The 20,941-nt window shown below is 45.0% G+C and overlaps 1 protein-coding gene across 2 annotated transcripts in view; it reads left to right on the top strand.

Annotated features, from left to right (window-relative positions):
* LOC147701440 (E3 SUMO-protein ligase ZBED1-like) overlaps positions 1-20,941 on the top strand; it is a 199,448-nt gene that overhangs the window by 87,181 nt on the left and 91,326 nt on the right. The window lies entirely within an intron of this gene.

The raw sequence follows: 20,941 nt of genomic DNA, 5'->3' as shown, positions 1-20,941 counted from the left end.
ATCTAGCCATGCCAGCATACGACCCGCTTTGTCGCCCACATCGTAAATTCTATGTCTAGTGTTTGTGATATACCCCTTCTCCGTCGTTTTGAGGTGTGCTAGGTACTGTTGCTGCCGGACCATGAGGGTGTGTGTCGTGGACGGGGAGGGGTTCGTCATATTAGCGTTATTGGCTGTGTCGAGTGCAAGTTCCAGGTCAATGAGTTCCTTACGTGAGTCCCGTTTGTGTCCCGTAATTGCTGCAATGGCCGCCCCCCTGAGGACTGTTTTGTACGCCTCCCATAGGGTGGAAGGCGACTCCACCGTGCCGGTGTTTTCAGCAAAATACTGTGTCGTCACTAGTTTGAGCTTTTTCCGAATCTTGGGGATTTTTAGGAAATTGGGGTAGATTGGGTAGAGCCGAGCATTCCGTTTCCCCCCGGTGGTGAGTGACAGGACAATTGGAGAGTGATCTGAGATCCCCCTGGGTAGCGTGTCCACTTTGTCTATCGTGTCTAGCCCCAATCCCAGTGCCATAAAGTAGTCTATGCGAGATAGGCTATTGTGTACCGCCGAGTAGTAAGTGTAGTGGGTGGTCTCAGCATGCAACATTCGCCATAGGTCAGCCAGGCCCAGGGCTTCCGCGAAGTCCGACAGTGGCGTCGTGCCTCGTGGTCGATGTCTAGAGGGAAAGGTGTCTTGAAGTGGATCCATAACAGCGTTGAAGTCCCCCCCTATAATCGTGTTGCTATCGGGGAGATCAAGAAGGAATTTGCCCAGTGCTGGTAGGGCCACAGAGTGTAGGGCTGGGGGAATATACACTGACACCACATTTAGCGCCCTGTCTTCCCACTGTCCATGAACCGCGGCAAAGCGACCCTGGTCATCCGCCACACGGCGGGTCACCATGAAGGAGGAAGACTTTCTCACTAGTATGCCTGTTCCCCTGGAGCCAGTAGTGAAGTCTGCGTGTACCGCCATTGTGTAGCCACGTCTATCTAGGGCTTTGCAGGTGGACCCTGTGAGGTGGGTTTCCTGTAAGAGGACCATGTCAGGATTCTGGTGCTTTAAGGCCTGGAGGACCAAGCCTCTCTTGATTTTGTCACCCAGGCCCCGGACATTCCAAGTCAGTATGCGTAGTGGGGGAACCCCCCTGGTCGTGGAGGCGACCTCGGCGGGCGTGTGATTAAGTGGCCTGGCCATGAGGCTGACTAGGGAGTTTTGCACACAACGTGTGCTGTGGCGTAATCCATGTGTTGACTGGTGTAGTGTTGCATAGGAGATACGCAATCGCTCGGGTGATATAACCTTGAAGGTGTGGCACGATGACTACAAACAAAAGAAAACATTTCAACATGAAAACTTCAATCCCATCCCCCCTCCCTGCTACCCTGCTCCACGGACATACTCCCGCCCGCTTCCCCAACTGTGCAGAGTGCTTTAACCCTCCCCTAAACATCTTACTTGCTCGTGGGGTAGGTGAGTCCCCTCCGGGCACTGCCTGTGCCCACCCTACTCAGCCGCGTCCGAGCCAGGGTGCCGCTGCCCTCATAGTCCCAAAAACAATATAGTTCAGTGTCACATCGGAGCCCCTTGGCCGGAGTCCAGCGGGTCTCTCTCAAGGTCTGAGTCCAGTCCGTTTCCGCCCCCCTGGCGTGGTGGTTGGGAGGATTGGCTGGGTGATGTCCTGTCCGTACTGTGTCGCGGTCGGTCTCGCTGTGAGCGATGTCGCTGCCCTGCCGGTCTCCAGCCCTCCAGCCATTCTTGAGCCACCTCCGGCGTGTCAAAGAACCAGGTCTTCCCCTCTGCCACTATCTGTAATTTTGCCGGGAACATCATGGAGTATGGTAATTCTCTGTCGCGTAGTGCCTTCTTAACCTCCGTGAAGGATTTGCGTCGCCTGGCCACCTCTACCATGTAGTCTGGGAAAAACGCCAAGGTTGCATTCTGAATCCGCACTGGCGGTGAATTCCTTGCCGCCTGCAATATCGCGTCCCTATCTCTGAAAATTAAAGAGCCGCGCCAGTACTGGTCTCGGAGCTGCTCCCGTCTTCGGGGGGCCCCCCGGGACTCTGTGCGCCCTCTCCACCGAGAAGAAGTGGGACAGGCCTTTGGGTTGGAGTTTGTTCTTGATGAGGTCTTCTACATAGAGGTCCATGGCCCCTTTCCCTTCCGTCTCCGGAAGCCCCAGGATACGTACGTTGTTGCGTCGCGAACGCCCTTCCTGGTCGTCCAGCTTGTCATGTAGGAGCTTGGTAACTTTCTGCATCCTCTCCATGGCCACTTGGAGTTCCGAGGTGTCTTCCACGAGTGACTTTGTGACCACTTCCACTTGCGACACCCTCTCCGCCATCTTGTGAAAGTCCGCTTGCAGAAGGGAGACTTCTGAGGAGATGGCGCCCACTGTAGTTTTCACCTCCGAGAGCGTTCTCATGATGTCTTCCAACGTTATTTTCGGCGTTTTATCTGTGTCTGGAGCCTGCCCTGTGGAGGGTCGTCCCGTGGTCTGCTGCTGTCCTTGGTGTCCATAGGCGAACTTGTCCAGCTTAGCTTGCGTGGATCCGCTTCTGAGGCCTTTACCCGCCATGGTGTTGGGGTTAGCGAGGACCAGGGCTAAGTTATAGGTCGTCGCGACCTGCGTGGCTTCGGAAGTTTCCGCTGACAGGTATTAGCCAAAGAGTAGTCGGCAGCGGGGAGGCGGACAGAACGACCCCCCTGCCGTTTGAGGAAGTCTCACTGGCTGCTCGCGTGGGATGTGTTGAGCCACTGGTAAGATTTGGAGAGATGTTATACGACCAAAACTTGTCATTAAGAAAATCCTGAACATCTTTACCTGAGGAAAGAGCTGTTTGAGTTGCATCTTTAACCAATCTGTTAGCCCTTTCTACTAAATCATTAGAGGATGGGGAGTATAGCGCAACTTTGAAATGAGTGATATCACTTTCTGCTAAAAATGCAGAGAATTTCTGAGAAATGAAATGTGTACCATTGTCACTAACAATAATAGAAGGTAAACCTTCAATTGAAAAAACCTTTCTCAAAAATCTGATGGCATTAATGGAACTAGGAGAGTCACAAAACATATGATAAATCCATTTTGAATGATAATCAACAAGATTAAACATTTTGAATAATGAGATAATAGATCATAAGGACCTGAAAAGTCTATTGCGACCTTTTCCCATGGTTTACTTGGAAAAAGGACAGGATGTAAGGGTGTATTCATAACTTTCCACTTCTTATCTGACAATAGACACTCTGAGCATGAATCAATATGAAATTTGACCTTGCCTTCTAAGGATGGCCACCAATAGTACAACTTGATTAGTTGCAAAGTTTTCGAAATGCCTAAATGACCATGATGTGCACATTTGATGATATCCTCCCTTAAATTTGATGGACGAACAAAGGATTCATATCAAATCAAATCACAAAAATTTGTATAGCGTGCTACTCACCCGTAAGGGTCTCAAGGCGCTTAAGGGGGGGGGTCGCTACTGCTTGAACAGCCAGGTCTTCAGTTGTTTCCTGAAGGAGAGATGGTCCGGGGTCAGCCGTAGGCGAGTGGGGAGGGAGTTCCATGTCTTGGCTGCCAGGTAGGAGAAGGATCTTCCTCAGACGGTGGATTTCCGAAATCGTGGGACGGAGGCGAGGGCGAGGCTGGCGGATCGGAGCTGGCGGGTGAGTGTGTTGAAGGTGAGGCGGCTGTTGAGGTACTTCGGGCCCGCGTCGTGGAGAGCCTTGTGTGCGTGGGTGAGGAGTCTGAACGGGATCCTCTTGCTAACGGGGAGCCAGTGCAGGTCTTTTAGGTGGCCAGAGATGTGGCTGTGGCGAGGGATGTCCAGGACGAGTTGTGCTGAGGCGTTCTGAATGCGCCAGAGTCTTTTCTGGAGTTTGGCTGAATGCGCTGGAGTCTTTTCTGGAGTTTGGCTGTGGTTCCAGCATAGAGGGTGTTCCCGTAGTCCAGACGGCTGGTGACGAGGGCCTGGGTGACCGTCTTCCTGGTTTCGGTGGGGATCCATTGGAAAATCTTTCGGAGCATGCGCAGGGTGTTGAAGCAGGTTGACGAGACAGCGTTGACTTGCTTGGTCATCGTGAGGGAGGAGTCCAGGATGAAGCCCAGGTTGCGTGCGTGGTCCGTAGGCTTGGGTGCGGTGCCCAGGGCAGGGGGCCACCAGGAGTCGTCCCAGGCAGAAGGAGATGGTCCGAGGATGAGGACTTCCGTCTTGTCTGAGTTCAGTTTCAGACGGCTGATCTTCATCCATTCTGTGACGTCTTTCATTCCTTCCTGGAAATTTGGCTGTGGCGGGGTCGTTGGTGAGGGAGAGGATCAGTTGGGTGTCGTCGGCGTAGGAGATGATGGTGAGGTTGTGTTGGCGAGCGATGGCTGCGAGAGGGCTCATGCAGACGTTGAAGAGGGTGAGGTTGAGTGAGGATCCTTGCGGAACGCCGCAGATGACTTCGGTGGCTGCGGATCGGAACGGGGGGAGGCGGACTCTCTGGGTTCTTCTGGTGAGGAACGAGATGATCCACTCCAGTGCCGGTCCTTGGATTCCAGTGTTGCTGAGGTGCTGTATCAGGGTGCGGTTCAACAGAACAAGGGAACCCTTAAGGTATAGCATAGGGACCTTGGGCATTACATATTAAGAAAGACAGTGGTCCCTATAAGTCAATGGTACAGAGAAAACAATGATCATACACTTAATAAGTGGTATGTCTTCTGTCCGTCCGGACAGGATTTTTATTTTTTGTTAACTGCAGGTAAAGTGTTTCTTAGAAAGAATGGCATCAGGACAAGAGATGACATTATTGTTGTCTTGGACAAGAGTAAAACAAGCATTTACAATGCAATAGGTCTCGCAGCATTAAAGTTTGAGTTATTGGCATTGTGTATGACAATGCCAATAGTTATAACTTTTGCAAATGTGACACCTATAGAATTTGTAATGCAATATGTGTTGTATTTAAGTGACTTAGATGTATTGATATTACAAATAACAATGGCTTTTAATTTTTTTAAATAATTAATACTTAAATAAAAGTTATTGTAATTGTCTTGCCTTCTGATCTTATACCTTAGGTGATAGTTATGACGATGATGGGAGCTGATGTGTGAGTCAGCCAGGTGTCTATCAAGATAAGCAGGTAATTTGAGTTGTGTGGAACACACAGTTGCCATAAACACCAGGACCTCAAACTTCCCACAAAGACTATAACTTGCTTTGTAAACTGGCGAGCTGTGTAAAGAGCACAGTGAACGTAATGAAGCCAAGGGGGAAAAAATGTGTTTGTCTATTCAAGTCCACAGAAGTAGGGATGAAGAAGGCCAGTAAACGAAAAGTGCATGAAGCCACTAACCAGCAGAGGGACAGGGTGGTTGGTAAGTGACGCACATCTGGTGCTGCTTCCGTCTCCATGACCTGCTGTGATTTCACAAGCTGCACAAGTGAGACACAATTAGAGAACTGAAACAAGAATCGGTGCCCGCTTAAATTCACACCAGTGGTGGTTAAAATAAAAGACGAGTGCTTCCTGTCAAATATGCCTTCCAGCTTAAAAAAAAGTGAAAGCACACACCGTCAGCATATGTATACCGCGAATGTACGGGTAAATCGGCAGCGTGCATTCAGCTTAAAGAGCTTACTTATCTGGCAAAGTATAGTTGCAAGATTTGAGCACGGAAAAAAGAACACGGGAAAAGAAGGACGAAAAAGGCTGTTCTGCGTTTTTGCAACGTGTTTTTCTTGCAATGCTCAGGATATATAGCCCTGAGCGATAATAAAATAATTTGTAGATCTCTAAATTCGACTGCAGGTCTGTGAGCAGACTCAGTGCATTTTACACCCCAGAAACGAGTGCAACACCTCGCACGTTATCAATCCCATGATTTAAAAAAGCAACAAAAAAAGGAAGCAGCCTGCTAAGTGCCATCGGTGACTGAATAAACAATGGTCCGTAAGTATTCTGGAGACAGCATACAAACATTAAAGGGGAAAGTATTCATGAACTGCAATCTGAAACACCCATTAAAAAGCTGCGCTTACTGTAGCCAGGGAACTTCACAAACAAAGGTGAAGGTTTGCGTTGGGTTTTACATTTCTGCTTTCGTTTTTCTGCTGCACAGACCGTGTAGCCAACAGTCAGCTGTACATTCTGTCATTACATTTTCTCAGCTATCCGCCGTCAGAAAATCGTTTTTGTGGGGGTCCATATATAGGCGCAGACCCCTTTGCAGCAGAATTATGCAAGTCCTAAGCTTTATTTTATACTGTTTGTGTGTAAACACATTTCACACAAATTAAACAAAACGTTTAGAGCTAGAACTGCAACGGAAATACGCGAGAGCACCCAACACAATGCGTGTTGATATTTTCTCCACTCCCTCCCCTCAATCCTTTTGTAATCTAATTCACTTACTTTTTTCATGCTAGCTTTCGCTGTGGAAGGCTTTCTTCCACCCCACATGCAGAGTTCCAAATAGAATCAGCCAACTAGCCAATCAGAGAGGAAGTTGAACCCTAGGCTTGCTGGAAGCTGTGTTTAAATACAATGGTTTGACATTTATTTGATGACTGTTCAGTGGAATTATGTTTTTTTGCTGGATTTTTATTCTTATTCATATCTGGAGAAAATCGCGTACGTCTGTTTTAGACCAGTATATACACACGAATAACATCACGTCATACAACAGCAGATGCCAACAAAAAAGTACGACAACTGTTTAAAAACGAACTGCATATTTATCTCTTAACTTAAGCGTTCAAGGTTTCCCCGTCTCACGAGCATAAATCGGGTGTATATAGTTATACTTAAATTAAGATATGGAGAAAAAGTTACTCTTAACCTTCAGATTGTTTAATCTATCACATTACCCAAGTGTTAACCTCTTTGCTCTGTCTAAGCTGTCTCTCTTTTAACAAACAAGGGTGATTAAATCAGAGCTGGATTCACCTGCTGCTCGAAATGCCTGAGACACGCAGCTGCGGAGGGAGCGTCCTACGCTGGCTGGAGCTTTCAGCTGGACGGCTCTGCTGCGGCGGGCTCTCTCCTCATTTCAGGTAACAAGCATTGGCGGCCGCACAAGCATTTGCGGCCGCGAAATTAAATAAATACAAGCAGAAACAAGCGAAGGACGTGAGCATGCACCTCAGCTGTACGTGAGCATGCACCTCAGCTGTACGGGAGCAAGTCACGCTGTGCGCGTTTCCATGTGCCGTGAGCATGCACATCGGACGTCTAGGGAGCTCGTCATCACCTTCTGCGTCGCCTGCTGTTGCCGAGCCTGAGCCGCTAACCCTGCACACCTGAGGAGGAAAGACCGGCCTCGAGAGCAGCGGGGGACTCCTGAGTCAGCCCGGTGAGTAGGGGGGGGGGGACGACGTGTAAATACTGTGTTTTTGGTGCATCAGGCTAGCGAGACAGGAGATGGGCACTTCGAGTGTGTGGATGCGCGTGTGTGACTGTGTGTGTGTGTGCGCGTGAGCCAGTGAGTAGGTGAGGGTGTGTGCATGCAGTGTGTGTGCCTGCGTGTGTGTGTATGCAGTGGGTGTGTGCCTGCGTGTGTGTATGCAGAGTGTGTGTGTGTGTGCGCGCAAACGAGAACAGAGAGGCATGGCTGACTCTGACTGAGAAGTGCACGGCTGGGGGGGCGGGGGCTGGGCGTGCGCGGTCACGATGGGCAATCGGCGCTCGTCCACCTGTGAAGGTCGCTTCACAGGCAACTCGGCAGCAATAGGTCTACGAGACCTAAAAAGGAGCACAATGGCTACAATGAAAGTGCAACAGCACTGCTGCTGGTGTGGTTATCTGGACCGGATAACCACACCAGCAGCAGTGCTGTTGCACTTTCATTGTAGCCATTGTGCTCCTCGTGGCTTTAATATGTCCGAGTCTTGATTCCCGGTAAATACGATACCGAAGTAATCAGAGTCGAGGTTCAAACCAGACCTACCAGATATTTCACTATAGCTGCCTCAACCACGTAGAAATTCCTAAGGAATGCCACACTGTTACTACTAAATGTAACAATAAGGCTTATTTTTTACTCTTGTCCAAGACAACAATAATGTCATCTCTTGTCCTGATGATGATGCCTCCATTCTAATAGGCATCGAAACGTCGTCGACTTTTTAGCCCCATATGCAAAGTACTCATGTATAACTTGATAATGCAATGGTGTGGTTTTTTTGTACTCTTTAAGTCTGCTTTACTGATGTACAAGTGCGCAGACGGATTCTCTTGCCTTGTTTATACTGCTTCTTTGTTGTTGTGTCTTTTATGTTAAGGGTCACGGCTGTGCCCGCTTGACATTCTTTCTAAGAAACACTTTATCTGCAGTTAACAAAAAATAAAAATCCTGTCCGGACGGACAGAAGACATACCACTTATTAAGTGTATGATCATTGTTTTCTCTGTACCATTGACTTATAGGGACCACTGTCTTTCTTAATATGTATCAGGGTGCGGTGGCATACGGTGTCGAAGGCTGCTGAGAGGTCCAGGAGGATGAGGGCAGCAGTTTCCCCGTTGTCGAGCAGGGATCTGATGTCGTCGGTGGCTGCGATGAGGGCGGTCTCGGTGCTGTGGTTTGCTCGGAAACCGGACTGTGAGGGGTCGAGGGATCCGTTGTTCTCGAGAAAAGCGGAGAGTTGTCTGTTGACGGTCTTCTCGATGACTTTGGCTGGAAAGGGGAGGAGCGAGATGGGGCGGAAGTTCTTGAGGTCCGTGGGGTCCGCGGTGGGATTCTTCAGGAGGGCGTTTAGCTCAGCATGTTTCCAGCTCTCCGGGAAGGTGGCTGATGCGAAGGAGCTGTTGATGATGTTCCGGAGTTGGGGTGCGATGATGGATTCGGCTTTGTTGAAGATGTGGTGTGGGCAGGGGTCGGTAGGGGAGCCGGAGTGGATGGTGTTCATCAGGCGGGTGGTGTCTTCGGTGCTGACAGGGGTCCAGGTGCAGAGGGTGGTGGTGGGGGGAGCTTGGTGCGTGGTTTGTGCGCTGAAGCTGTTGTGTATGTCGGCGATCTTGCAGTGAAAGAACGAGGCGAGTGAGTCACAGAGGTCTTGCGAGGGTGTGATGTCGTTGTTGCAGGCGCTGGGGTTGCAGAGCTCTTTAACGATGCTGAAGAGTTCCTTGCTGTTGTGGGTGTTGTTGTCCAGTCGTTCTTTGAATGTTGTCTTCTTGGTGGTGCGGATCAGCTGGTGGTGTTTGCAGGTGGCGTTCTTGAGGGCTGTCATGTGTTCTGCTGTCTGGTCGTGGTGCCAGGCTTTCTCGAGGGTGCTGCAGGTTTTCTTGGAGTTTTTGAGGTCATTGGTAAACCACAAGGCTTTCCTGCTGGGAGGGTTCTTCAGTGGTGCGAGTTTGTCGGCGCAGTTGGTGAGCCACTGTGTGAGGTTGCGGGCTGCTTCGCTGGGGTCTGTTGTTGGCGGGCGGGTTTAGGCTGAGGGTGGTGGTGAGCTGGTCGGTGGTGATCTTGCTCCAGCTTCTGCGGGGAACCTGTTGCGGGTGGTGGTGGGTCGTGGTTCTTCTGAAGTTGAAGTGGACGCAGCTGTGGTCTGTCCAGTGTAGTCCGGTGGAGTGGCTGAAGGAGATGTGCTTGCTGGAGGAGAAGATGGGGTCAAGCGTGTGGCCGGCGTAGTGGGTGGGGGTTTTTACCAGCTGCTTGAGTCCGAGGTTGTCCAGCAGGGCGGCGGTGTTGTAGTCTTTGTTGTTCTCCAGGTGGAAGTTGAGGTCCCCTAGGAGGATGTAGTCTGTGGAGGTGAGGGCGTGCGGACTCACAAAGTCTGCGATGGCTTCGCTGAATTGTGTGCGTGGTCCGGGGGGTCTGTAAATGAGGGTGCGTCTGAGGGTGGTCTTGGGGTCGGTGTGTATCTTGAAGTGAAGGTGCTCGGTGGCGGTGAGGGTGTCGTCGGAGTTGGTTGTGATGCGGATGGTGTTTCTGTGGACGATGGCGATGCCTCCTCCGGTTTGGTTGACGCGGTCCCTCCGGGTGATCTTGTAGCCGTCTGGGGTGGCTATGGCGATGTCGGGGGCCTTCGGCACACAATCGGCGCGCCCGCTGCGCGTACGCGCGGGCTCCATATGAGGCGAAGTGGCCTGATAACCATGCCATTAACCAAAGAAAGTTCAGAAGCAACCATGGAAAAGGCTTTCAATTTATTAGAAAGCTTCCTGTTTTCTGTCCAGCCCTTTACTATATATTGCATGGCCTGTTTAAGAATATCATCCTTACTATAAGCTTCTTACCATGCTTGTTCAGTAATACTAGGACATTTTTTAATGGCATTGAGTGCTGCCACAACACACTCTGTGTCATCCATATCATCCATATCAGAAGCATCATGAAACGCTATGCGTGAAAGGCAATCAGCCCTGAAATTTCTTCCGCCTGCAATGTGTTTGATAGAGAAATGGAACTCTTGCAATTTCGAAAGTAACCTGACTAATCTGGCAGAGGTTCCATCACCATTAAATAAATGTGTAAGAGGTTTGTGGTAAATAAATAGTTCAAACTCGCGCCCCAAATGTAATTCTTGAACTTTTCAATTGACCAAACACAAGCGAGTGCTTCGCGTTCAATTGTACTGTAATGGGTCTCTGCAGGTTTAAGTATTCTTGATGAAAAAGCTTTGGTGTGTTCTTTTCCTGCCACCCACTGACCAAGAAATGCACCGAAACCTGTGAGACTGGCATCCACCATAATGAAACATTTTGCATCAACTTGAAAAGCATGAAGAGCAGCGGCTTCCAGAATTAGTTTTTTGGTTTGATCAAATGAGGATGCAACCTCATTAGACCAAAAATCTTTTGTACCTTTCCGCAATAGGGCGCGCAAAGGTTCCACAATCTGAGCATAGCCTTTAAAAAAACGGGCATAGTACTCTTCCAAGCCTAAAAATTATCGAAGAGCATCCTTATCCTTGGGGGGAACAGCATGACTTGTAGCTTTGACGAGTGAAAACTTTGGCTTGATCCCTTGAGAAGACAAAGTATGACCTAAATAGTCTAACTGTTGTGTGCCAAATTTGTCATATCTGATAGTCATACCTGCATCATTCAATTTGCTTAGGAAACAAGTTAAGTTTTTTTAAATGGGTTTCCCAGTCATTGGCAAAGACTAGAATATCGTCTTGATAAGCTTGAACCCCAGGCACACCCCGAAAAAGATTATCCATGATCTGTTGGAATACGCTGGCTGCGGAGGCCAGTCCAAAAGGCAGTCTGAGATATTTGTAAACACCAAAGGGTGTGACAAAAGTGGGAAGATCCTGGGAATCACCTGTCAAGCGAATCTGGTGATAAGCTCAGCTGAGATCTATAATGGAAAAATATTTGGCACCCCCTAAGCTGGCAAGAAGTTCATGAATTTTAGGGAGCGGGTGACAATCAATAAGTATATTTTTGTTTAAAGTGCGCAAATCCGCACATAGCCTAACCTCGCCAGATTTTTTCCGGACAATAACAATGGGAGAAACCCATTCCGAAGAGTTACATGGTGCAATAACTCCATCATCACACAATTTTTGAAGTGTAGACTTGAGTTCATCCTTGGCACTGAGAGGTAATGGGCGAACTTTATGTACAAAAGGTTGAGCGTGTGTCTCAATTTTATCTGATGTTGAAACCCTTTGACGGTACCTAGTTTATCAGAGAATAAATTTGGAAATAAATCTAGAATCTTTTTAACATCCTGTGAATGAGCTGTAACCTCAATAAAATCTAATGTGTTCAATTCATTTTCTAACCATCCGGCTAGGGAATAACCCTGAGGAGGATCACCAACTACAATGGGATTATCAGAACCAGGAACAAGGTGCAGACCCATCCTGGCAAGATCCTGCCATCCAGCTATATTCTGTCCCCTTACAGCTACATAAACCTTTTGTAAATAATGACCTTTCTAGACATTCCAACCTTGATTTAAAATATCCTAACATTTCTATGTCGAATTCTCGAAAGGCTTTTGGATTAATGTCTGTTTTGGTTAAGGTAATGGAATTCTGCCATTTTTCAAAAAACATTACATCGGATAAGATAGTTATTGGAGAACCAGAATCTGCCATAATTGGAATCTCAATTCTTCCAAATAAGGTAACACCTAGGGGACGTTTAACTTGATGAGGATTGAAAACCGAATTACATTCAATTGAAACAATGGTATCATGAAATTGTTGTGTACAATTGTCAATCGAATCTGTAACCTCTATACTATTGACTCTGGTAGGTCTCGTCGAAGATCTGCAAACACTTTGAAAATGGCCAATTTGTTGGCATGAAACACATCTTTTTCCTGAAGCAGGACACATGGGATGATTTCCGTGATGTGAACGGGAACCACACCTAAAACACACTGTGTTCACTTTCTTAAAAGGTTGCTTAGAGGACCTAAAAATATGGGAAACATCCTTTACAACGTAACTTTTACCACGCAGTGCCTTTACATCGCAACTTTTACAACGCAAACCATTACAACGCATTGCGCTGGGGGGCGCTCTAGGATAGGGAATAGATTTAATTTACTATCCAACACCTTCCCTACTATCCATGGGGACTGGAGTTGGAATAGCAAATTAAACTATTCACTATCCAGCACCCCTTAACACTATGCGTTGCAAAGGCATGCGTTGTAAAACTTGCGATGTAAAAGCATGCGATGTAAAAGCATGCTTTGTGATGTCATACATCCTAAAAACATTAACAGCATTTCCGGGATCACTCGAGACTGACTTGAATGAGTTAACAGACTGATCTTGTTGGAGAACTTTTGATGTTACAATAGACCTTTCAATACTCTTAGTGATGTCAATAGTGTCTTGCAATGATTGCTTTCTACAGCTGAGAAGACGTTTTTGTATCTTCCTAAAATAGCAGGCAAATACAAACTGATCGCGAATATATATTTCAGGATCTGCCTCAAACTCGCAAGTGGATGCAAGTACTTGTAAAGAAGCGATGTATTCCTCCACTGTTTCATCCTCGCGCTGTTTTCTATTGTGGAAATTATGTCTCTCAAGCATAAGGTTTCATTCCTGATCATAATGCCTTGCTAAGCGAGCTAGGGCTTCTTTATAAGAATCCCAATGTTCCGCATCACCAGCCTCGCCAGGTGGCGTAGGAAACTTCGGTAAATTCTCAAAAACATGTTGCGCAGCAAGACCGAGATAACCATAAAGAATAGCCACTTTGAGATCAGGAGAAAATTTTACAGCATCTATAGCAACAATATGGTTTTGAAAAGCCTTAACCCGTTGGCGCCATGGTATTATTTATTTATTTATATATATATATATATATATATATATATATATATCTCGAAACAGTTCCTACCCGTCCCCCTTCAAGGAACAGCAACTCGCAGGCACGGACCTCTTACTTCCTGAAGAATTATTAACGACCTTCACACATTCAGTTTATGCAAAGCAGCAAACACATTTTATTTCGGCATAAATGTCACAGGCAAGTGCCCTCCATGACTCGTTTCACTCCTCTTGGGAGGCATATATAAGTATATAAGACAGTCTGTGACAGTCTGTGAGTGCCTGTTTACACTGAGTGTATCTAAGGTTATATTAGAGTCTGAAGATGTATTATCACATAAATGATATCATCAGTGATGTAATCAGTAATGTCAAATGAGATGTCAGTGATGTCATCAGTGATGTCATTTGAGATGTCATCAGTGATGTCATCAGTGATGTCATTTGAGATGTCATCAGTGATGTCATCAGTGATGTCACTGACCATGTCATGAATGATGTAATATGTGACATCATTAGCAGTGGATTGCGGGTCCGCGATATATAGTTAGTGCAACTAACTATATATGGAATTTCAATGGTTTTGTGCAAATAAAATAAGGTTTTTTAAATGCTAATCCCTAACTATATATGGTCTATAACCTATGGTTTTTTCAGTGAATTTTCAAGGTTTTGTAAATGCAAATTCCTAACTATATATGGTCTATAACCTATGGTTTTTTCTGTGAATTTCATTGGTTTTTTAAAAGCTAATATCTATAGCTGTAAAATATATTCTTTATTAAGTGACGTATCACGTAGCCCGTGAGACGCCTCATGATGCATCGCATAACCGTGACGTATCGTCTCTGCAGCGCAAACCAAACCCAAAACGTAAGCGCGCCAGAACACGCTTAAAGATATATATATATTTTTTTAACCTTAATTAGACAAAATCCACACGTGCACATATCACAAACGTTCAAAAAACACAATATGGTCGGACTCCCCTTACGCTGCCGGTTAGCTGCCCGGTTAACGTACCAGGAAGCACCTTTACCGCGAAAAATCGCAATTTTATTTTTTTTTTCACCCCCCAGGGAACTTTAATAGCCCCCTCATTAATCCTAGGGGTTCAGGAGGGGTCTGCCTTACACCTTTCATTCATTTACACCTTTTTTTTCCATAGAGAAAAAATCCTAACTATATATACCTACTGGCTATTGCCAGTAGGTTTTATATATATATATATATATATATATATATATATATATATATATATATATATATATATATATATATAACCTACTGGCGATAGCCAGTAGGTATATATAGTTAGGATTTTTTCTCTATGGAACTTTTGAAAATTCTATGCCTAATAACTTTGGCGTTTGTGGACGGAATTGGCTGAAATTTTCAGGAAAATGGCACATTTTGTTTCTGAGCAGCTCCTGGAAATTTGGGGGGGGTTCGTCAAGGGGGGGCCGAGAAAAAAGGGGGGTCCCAAAACGCGTTTTTCCCATGTTAATTTCCATAGGGCGGTTGGCCTCAGTTTTAGCCCGAACGGCTGAATGGATTTCCACGAAACTTGGCAAAATTGTAGGGACTGTTAGCCCGATGTGCCTTTGCTAGGTCTCAATATATGTGCTTCAGTGAATTTTGAGAAATTAACGTTTAAAACAAGATATATATCTGTAACAGCGCTCCGGGCAGCGCTCCGGTTCGCGAACTTTTTGCGTATCGGAACTTTGCGAAGCGAAGCTGATTGGCTCTCCGGTGTCTGTCAACATTCTAAACAGTCCGGAGCGGCCGCCATCTTGTCTCTCGGTAGGATCGAGAGACAAGAGGAGGCCAAACCAAAGGGGGAAATGAAGGAAAGAGGGCAAGGTAGACCCCTTCTGACCCCCTAGGATTGATGAGGGGGATATTATAAAGCCACGCGGGGCCAAAAAAACCCGATTTTTTCGCCGTAGAGACGCGTCTTGGTACGCGAACCGGGCAGCTAACCGGGCAGCTAACCGGGAAGCTAACCGGCAGTGTAACAGGAGTCTGAGGAGAAGCTGATTGGCTGTTATCATTGTAAACAGTCTGGAGCGGCCGCCATCTTGTCTCTCTGTGGGATCGAGAGACAAGAGGTGGAAAAAAAAAAGGTGTAAATGAATGAAAGGGGTAAGGCAGACCCCTCCTGAACCCCTAGGATTAATGAGGGGGCTATTAAAGTTCCCTGGGGGGTGAAAAAAAAAATAAAATTGCGATTTTTCGCGGTAAAGGTGCTTCCTGGTACGTTAACCGGGCAGCTAACCGGCAGCGTAAGGGGAGTCCGACCATATTGTGTTTTTTGAACGTTTGTGATATGTGCACGTGTGGATTTTGTCTAATTAAGGTTAAAAAAATATATATATATCTTTAAGCGTGTTCTGGCGCGCTTACGTTTTGGGTTTGGTTTGCGCTGCAGAGACGATACGTCACGGTTATGCGATGCATCATGAGGCGTCTCACGGGCTACGTGATACGTCACTTAATAAAGAATATATTTTACAGCTATAGATATTAGCTTTTAAAAAACCAATGAAATTCACAGAAAAAACCATAGGTTATAGACCATATATAGTTAGGAATTTGCATTTACAAAACCTTGAAAATTCACTGAAAAAACCATAGGTTATAGACCATATATAGTTAGGGATTAGCATTTAAAAAACCTTATTTTATTTGCACAAAACCATTGAAATTCCATATAGAGTTAGTTGCACTAACTATATATCGCGGACCCGCAATCCACTGCTAATGATGTCACATATTACATCATTCATGACATGGTCAGTGACATCACTGATGACATCACTGATGACATCTCAAATGACATCACTGATGACATCACTGATGACATCTCAAATGACATCACTGATGACATCACTGACATCTCATTTGACATTACTGATTACATCACTGATGATATCATTTATGTGATAATACATCTTCAGACTCTAATATAACCTTAGATACACTCAGTGTAAACAGGCACTCACAGACTGTCACACATCCATGGAGTTACTCACACACCTAGTCAGTCATGCAAAGAATCAATCACATCTCCATTTCCTCAACTATACAGTTATACACACCTTACTTATTCAAACATATACTAACACATATTTACTCTCTTATACAATCCTTGATACAAGTTCACAATGATTCATACAGCCACTGTCACATTCACTGGCTCTTATGTTCAGTTATTTATATATGTCAACTCTCACATGGAGTGTGTTTTACATATGTACATAACTTTGACATGTAGAACTGATTTATCCATTCACTCACCAATATACTCATGCACACAGTTAACTGTCTATACAGCTGTTTCTACATGCACTTTTGAACCCATACACCTAGGGAATCAACTGCTCACACATCTATGCACAGAGTTATACACCTCCCAGCCACCCACACACATACTCAGTCTCCCATACAAATACTTGGGCAACCATTCAATAACCCATATAGTTACTGATATAGCTACTGATTTAAACATGCAGCAGTTTACAGAAGAACATAAATAATGATTGCCAAATTAAGACACTTTAATCACTAACCCATGCACTCAGTGAGACACATTTAATCATTCTCTCATACAGTCAGTCATGCACCTACTAAATCCTTCATCCAGACACTTATACATCCACTCATTCTTCAATATGTAAGACATATTTTAACTTTACAGAAACATACAGTCACTGGGTGTTGTCATCAGTGATGTCATCAGTGATGTCATTTGAGATGTCATCAGTGATGTCACTGACCATGTCATGAATGATGTAATATGTGACATCATTAGCAGTGGATTGCGGGTCCGCGATATATAGTTAGTGCAACTAACTATATATGGAATTTCAATGGTTTTGTGCAAATAAAATAAGGTTTTGTAAATGCAAATTCCTAACTATATATGGTCTATAACCTATGGTTTTTTCTGTGAATATATATATATATATATATATATATATATATATATATTATACAAACTTTTGCTGCAAATGAAATTGAGGTTAATACAGTAAAAACATATTCAGAAAATACCTAAATGTAAATAACTATAATTTTCAGTATGCAAAAATAAGAAGTTTAAAGTAAGAATGTTAATGAAGTCTGACAATTGCAAATGAAAGGTGTGCCTGTCACCGTTGTAAAAATGCAGGCTGAAATTAATCCAAGAACAGAGTGTGCCTGTCGCTGAGAAGGTGAGATGGTTGGATCCTACCTGGGATCTTGTAGGAAGTGCAATCCAATGATGTCAACAAAGTAATTGTCCACAAATTATTGATGAAGGAAACAGGATTTATTCCATACCAAGGACCCACGACATGAGGCATGAACTTCAAGGCAGTAACTCAATTACAAAGCAAGTGCCTGAAAGATGCACTTGGAGAATTCCAGAACAGAGAATAAAGAGATGCAAACATTCCATAAAGAAATACACTCTCTACACACCCCCCTCCTTATAATAAACCTAAACAAAAAAACAACAACAACAAAAAAAACACATTCAATAATAAACAAAATCATCAGAACGGACAGGATTTCTAACACGAGAGCTGCATCTAGTTGGTGCATGATCGCCAGAATTCCCAACAACATTTTCAGCATTTTGACGAATAACAGCATTAGAATCACCACCCCCAAAATCCAATGAAGTATGAGAAGAATTAACAATATCATTTTTCTGATCCATCTTTTCAAAATCAAACCAACTAGAGTCAGCTTTTTTAACAGACCTAACACAAATTATTTTTGCTTGTTGTTTCGAAATTTTCACTACAGCATTTGTGTTCCACCATCCACGACCCTGTAACATAACAGCCATTTTAGAAACTTTTAAAACTTTCACAGGTGCTGAAAATTTTGATTCACCTTTCGTAACTCTTATGGGCTTTTTGATGATAACCCAGTCACCAGGAGATAAAGAAGAAATTTTAACGTGTTTTCTTACATCAAAATTTCTCTTATACATTTCCTGTTTGAGTTCAACCTGTTTCCTGACTTTCTGAATATCTAAACCAGGACATTCTCACCAACTTTCCCCGTCAACCAAGCAGGGTTAAGAGAAGAAACAGGTTTTCTACCCCTGAGCAAAAAATAAGGAGTGACATTCGTGGTAGAATGTGGAGTGGTGTTGTAACTCCAAACCTTTTCACAAAGATACTTGCAAACATCCAAATTATTAGAAATGCGCAAAAGAAATGTAAAGCGGCAAGAGAGGTTTCGGTTAGCAAATGCTAACGAGTAAAAAATGAATCTGCCACACAAAGTTAAATGAACAGTACCTTAGTGGTGTGGAGACTTGTTCAAGATTTTTTCCGAAGTTATGAAATATTTCTTTCTTCAAGTAGATTAAATATTTATCGGTGAAATGTTTCCTTCGGTGAAATCTTTCCTTCTCAAAGTCGGTGGGTCTTGAAAGCTTCGCCAATAAATGTAGGAAGTGCAATCCAATGATGTCAACAAAGTAATTGTCCACACATTATTGATGAAGGAAATAGGATTTATTCCATACCAAGGACAAAACAGACAACCGCAAAGGTGCACCACAAGACATGAAACAATAAGTGCAAATGGTATTAAAGCACAATGAGGAGAAATATCTCAGAGATGTTGAGGTTCTTCTTATATTCTTTATTTTCGATAAGCAGTAAAACACATACAGCCGACGCGTTTCGTCCCAAACTGGGACTTCTTCAGGGCTTGTAATTAGTGGGACGTCGCTTGTGGGGAAAAGTGTGAAAGGAACCGGGACGCCAGCTGCTTGATCAAAAACGGCCAACTGGTACACAGTGCCCACACCCTCCTCCCCTGGACTGATAGGACCTCCAGTCCACCTCAAGTCCTAGATCTGACTCAGTATACGGTATGAGTTAGTCACACTATTTAGGTGGGAAGATCTCCTTCATCACCAAGGAACTTTGAGAAACCATTACTCACGTTGGCCTTTAGCATACTTATAGTCCATGCTTATTATTTGTACCTTTGAACGAACCAATAAATTAAAGGATTACAGTAGCCGGGAACGTATTTTCTGGATCCCGGTTCCTTTCACACTTTTCCCCACAAGCGACGTCCCACTAATTACAAGCCCTGAAGAAGTCCCAGTTTGGGACGAAACGCGTCGGCTGTATGTGTTTTACTGCTTATCGAAAATAAAGAATATAAGAAGAACCTCAACATCTCTGAGATATTTCTCCTTATTGTGCTTTAATACCATTTGCACTTATTGTTTCATGTCTTGTGGTGCACCTTTGCGGTTGTCTGTTTTGCATTGAAATTCCCTAGGGAAGAGGCACGGTGATGATGGGTGCCATTCAGTGTGCACACAACCCCCTTGTTTAATTTAGGGGTTAAAGAACTTTACCGGGGAATAGCCAGTCAGGTGCTGACTCTAGAAAGGGTCCATCATTTATTCTGTCCTCCATACCAAGGACCCACGACATGAGGCATGAACTTCAAGGCAGTAACTCAATTTCAAAGCAAGTGCCTGAAAGATGCACTTGGAGAATTCCAGAACAGAGAATAAAGAGATGCATACCTTCCATAAAGAAATACACTCTCTACAGATCTGCAGAGAAGCAATTTCAGAGCAGAGAGCGTCGAAATGCCTCGAACAAGTTTGCTTTTGTTGCTATGATATGCTAGAGAGAAGCGTAAAGAGCACGAAGTGTCGGCTTTAGAGAGGCTTCCTGGGTTGCCAAGCAATAGAGCCTCAAATAATCGATGTCGGTAAAGACGTCATCAACCAACAGCAGCGTTGGTTTCAAGGAGGCTCCCTCGTATGGGAAATGAAGTCATCAGCAAATAGGAGTGTCGAATTCAAGGAGGCTCCCTAACATCGAGGAGGCGGTACCAACAACTACGTCATCGGCCAATAGGAGCAGCAAAGCGAAATGCCCGATCCAGACTGCAGGAGTGAGCAGTCGCAGCAAACAGCAAAAGTGGCCCAACGAAGGAAATACGGAAGATAAAAATTTCCAAGTAGAACTGGTGGGTGCTAGAAGGTTCATCCTCTGTCGCCAAATGTAATAAATGTCCTTGCAAGGAGATCTGGTAGAGAAAGGTTTATTGAAAATTACAGCACCCACAGCCAGGCGCCCCCGCTGCATACCAGGATCTCCACCAACTGATTATCGTTGGCAGAATCCTGGCACGCATCGTTCGAGGCCCGGCCGTGGAATCCAAATCAAATACAAACATAAGCTGCAGAAGCTGCAGGAGGCAATCTCGCGCAACCAGCACGAGAGTGTCCAATTGCAGCATATTACAGTTTTATTCATACTTACCTTCAATATAGTGATAGCCGATATTTTTGAAGGTCGAGATATTGAACACAATATAGCGAACCTCCCTCACACACGGCACCACTTCTGCATAAAACAGCTTCTCTTTTCTCCATGCAGGGTCCTGTGTGCTCACATATATTATAATTGACCTGCATGGTCTGTGGGCACATGGACAACTACACTATGTCGGGAGGATTGGCCTAGTATTCACATGTCCTGAAATTTCAATTGCTGTGCATGTGCGCTGCAGAATTGTAAGCTGGCTGGCCTTTGGGATGTGAGGGCGCTATGCTGGAGCTCCCTTTAAGATCCTACAGTGTTCCAGCCTTCAAAATGCTTTGACTTCAGGTCTGATGCTTCACTTCAGGTCCGATGCTTCACTTCAGGTCCGATGCTTCACTT

This window comes from Lissotriton vulgaris, chromosome 7 (assembly GCF_964263255.1).
Source record: "Lissotriton vulgaris chromosome 7, aLisVul1.2, whole genome shotgun sequence".
Taxonomy (NCBI): domain Eukaryota; kingdom Metazoa; phylum Chordata; class Amphibia; order Caudata; family Salamandridae; genus Lissotriton; species Lissotriton vulgaris.
Note: the sequence above shows the minus strand (reverse complement) of the source record. Positions and strands in the feature narration are given on the sequence as shown.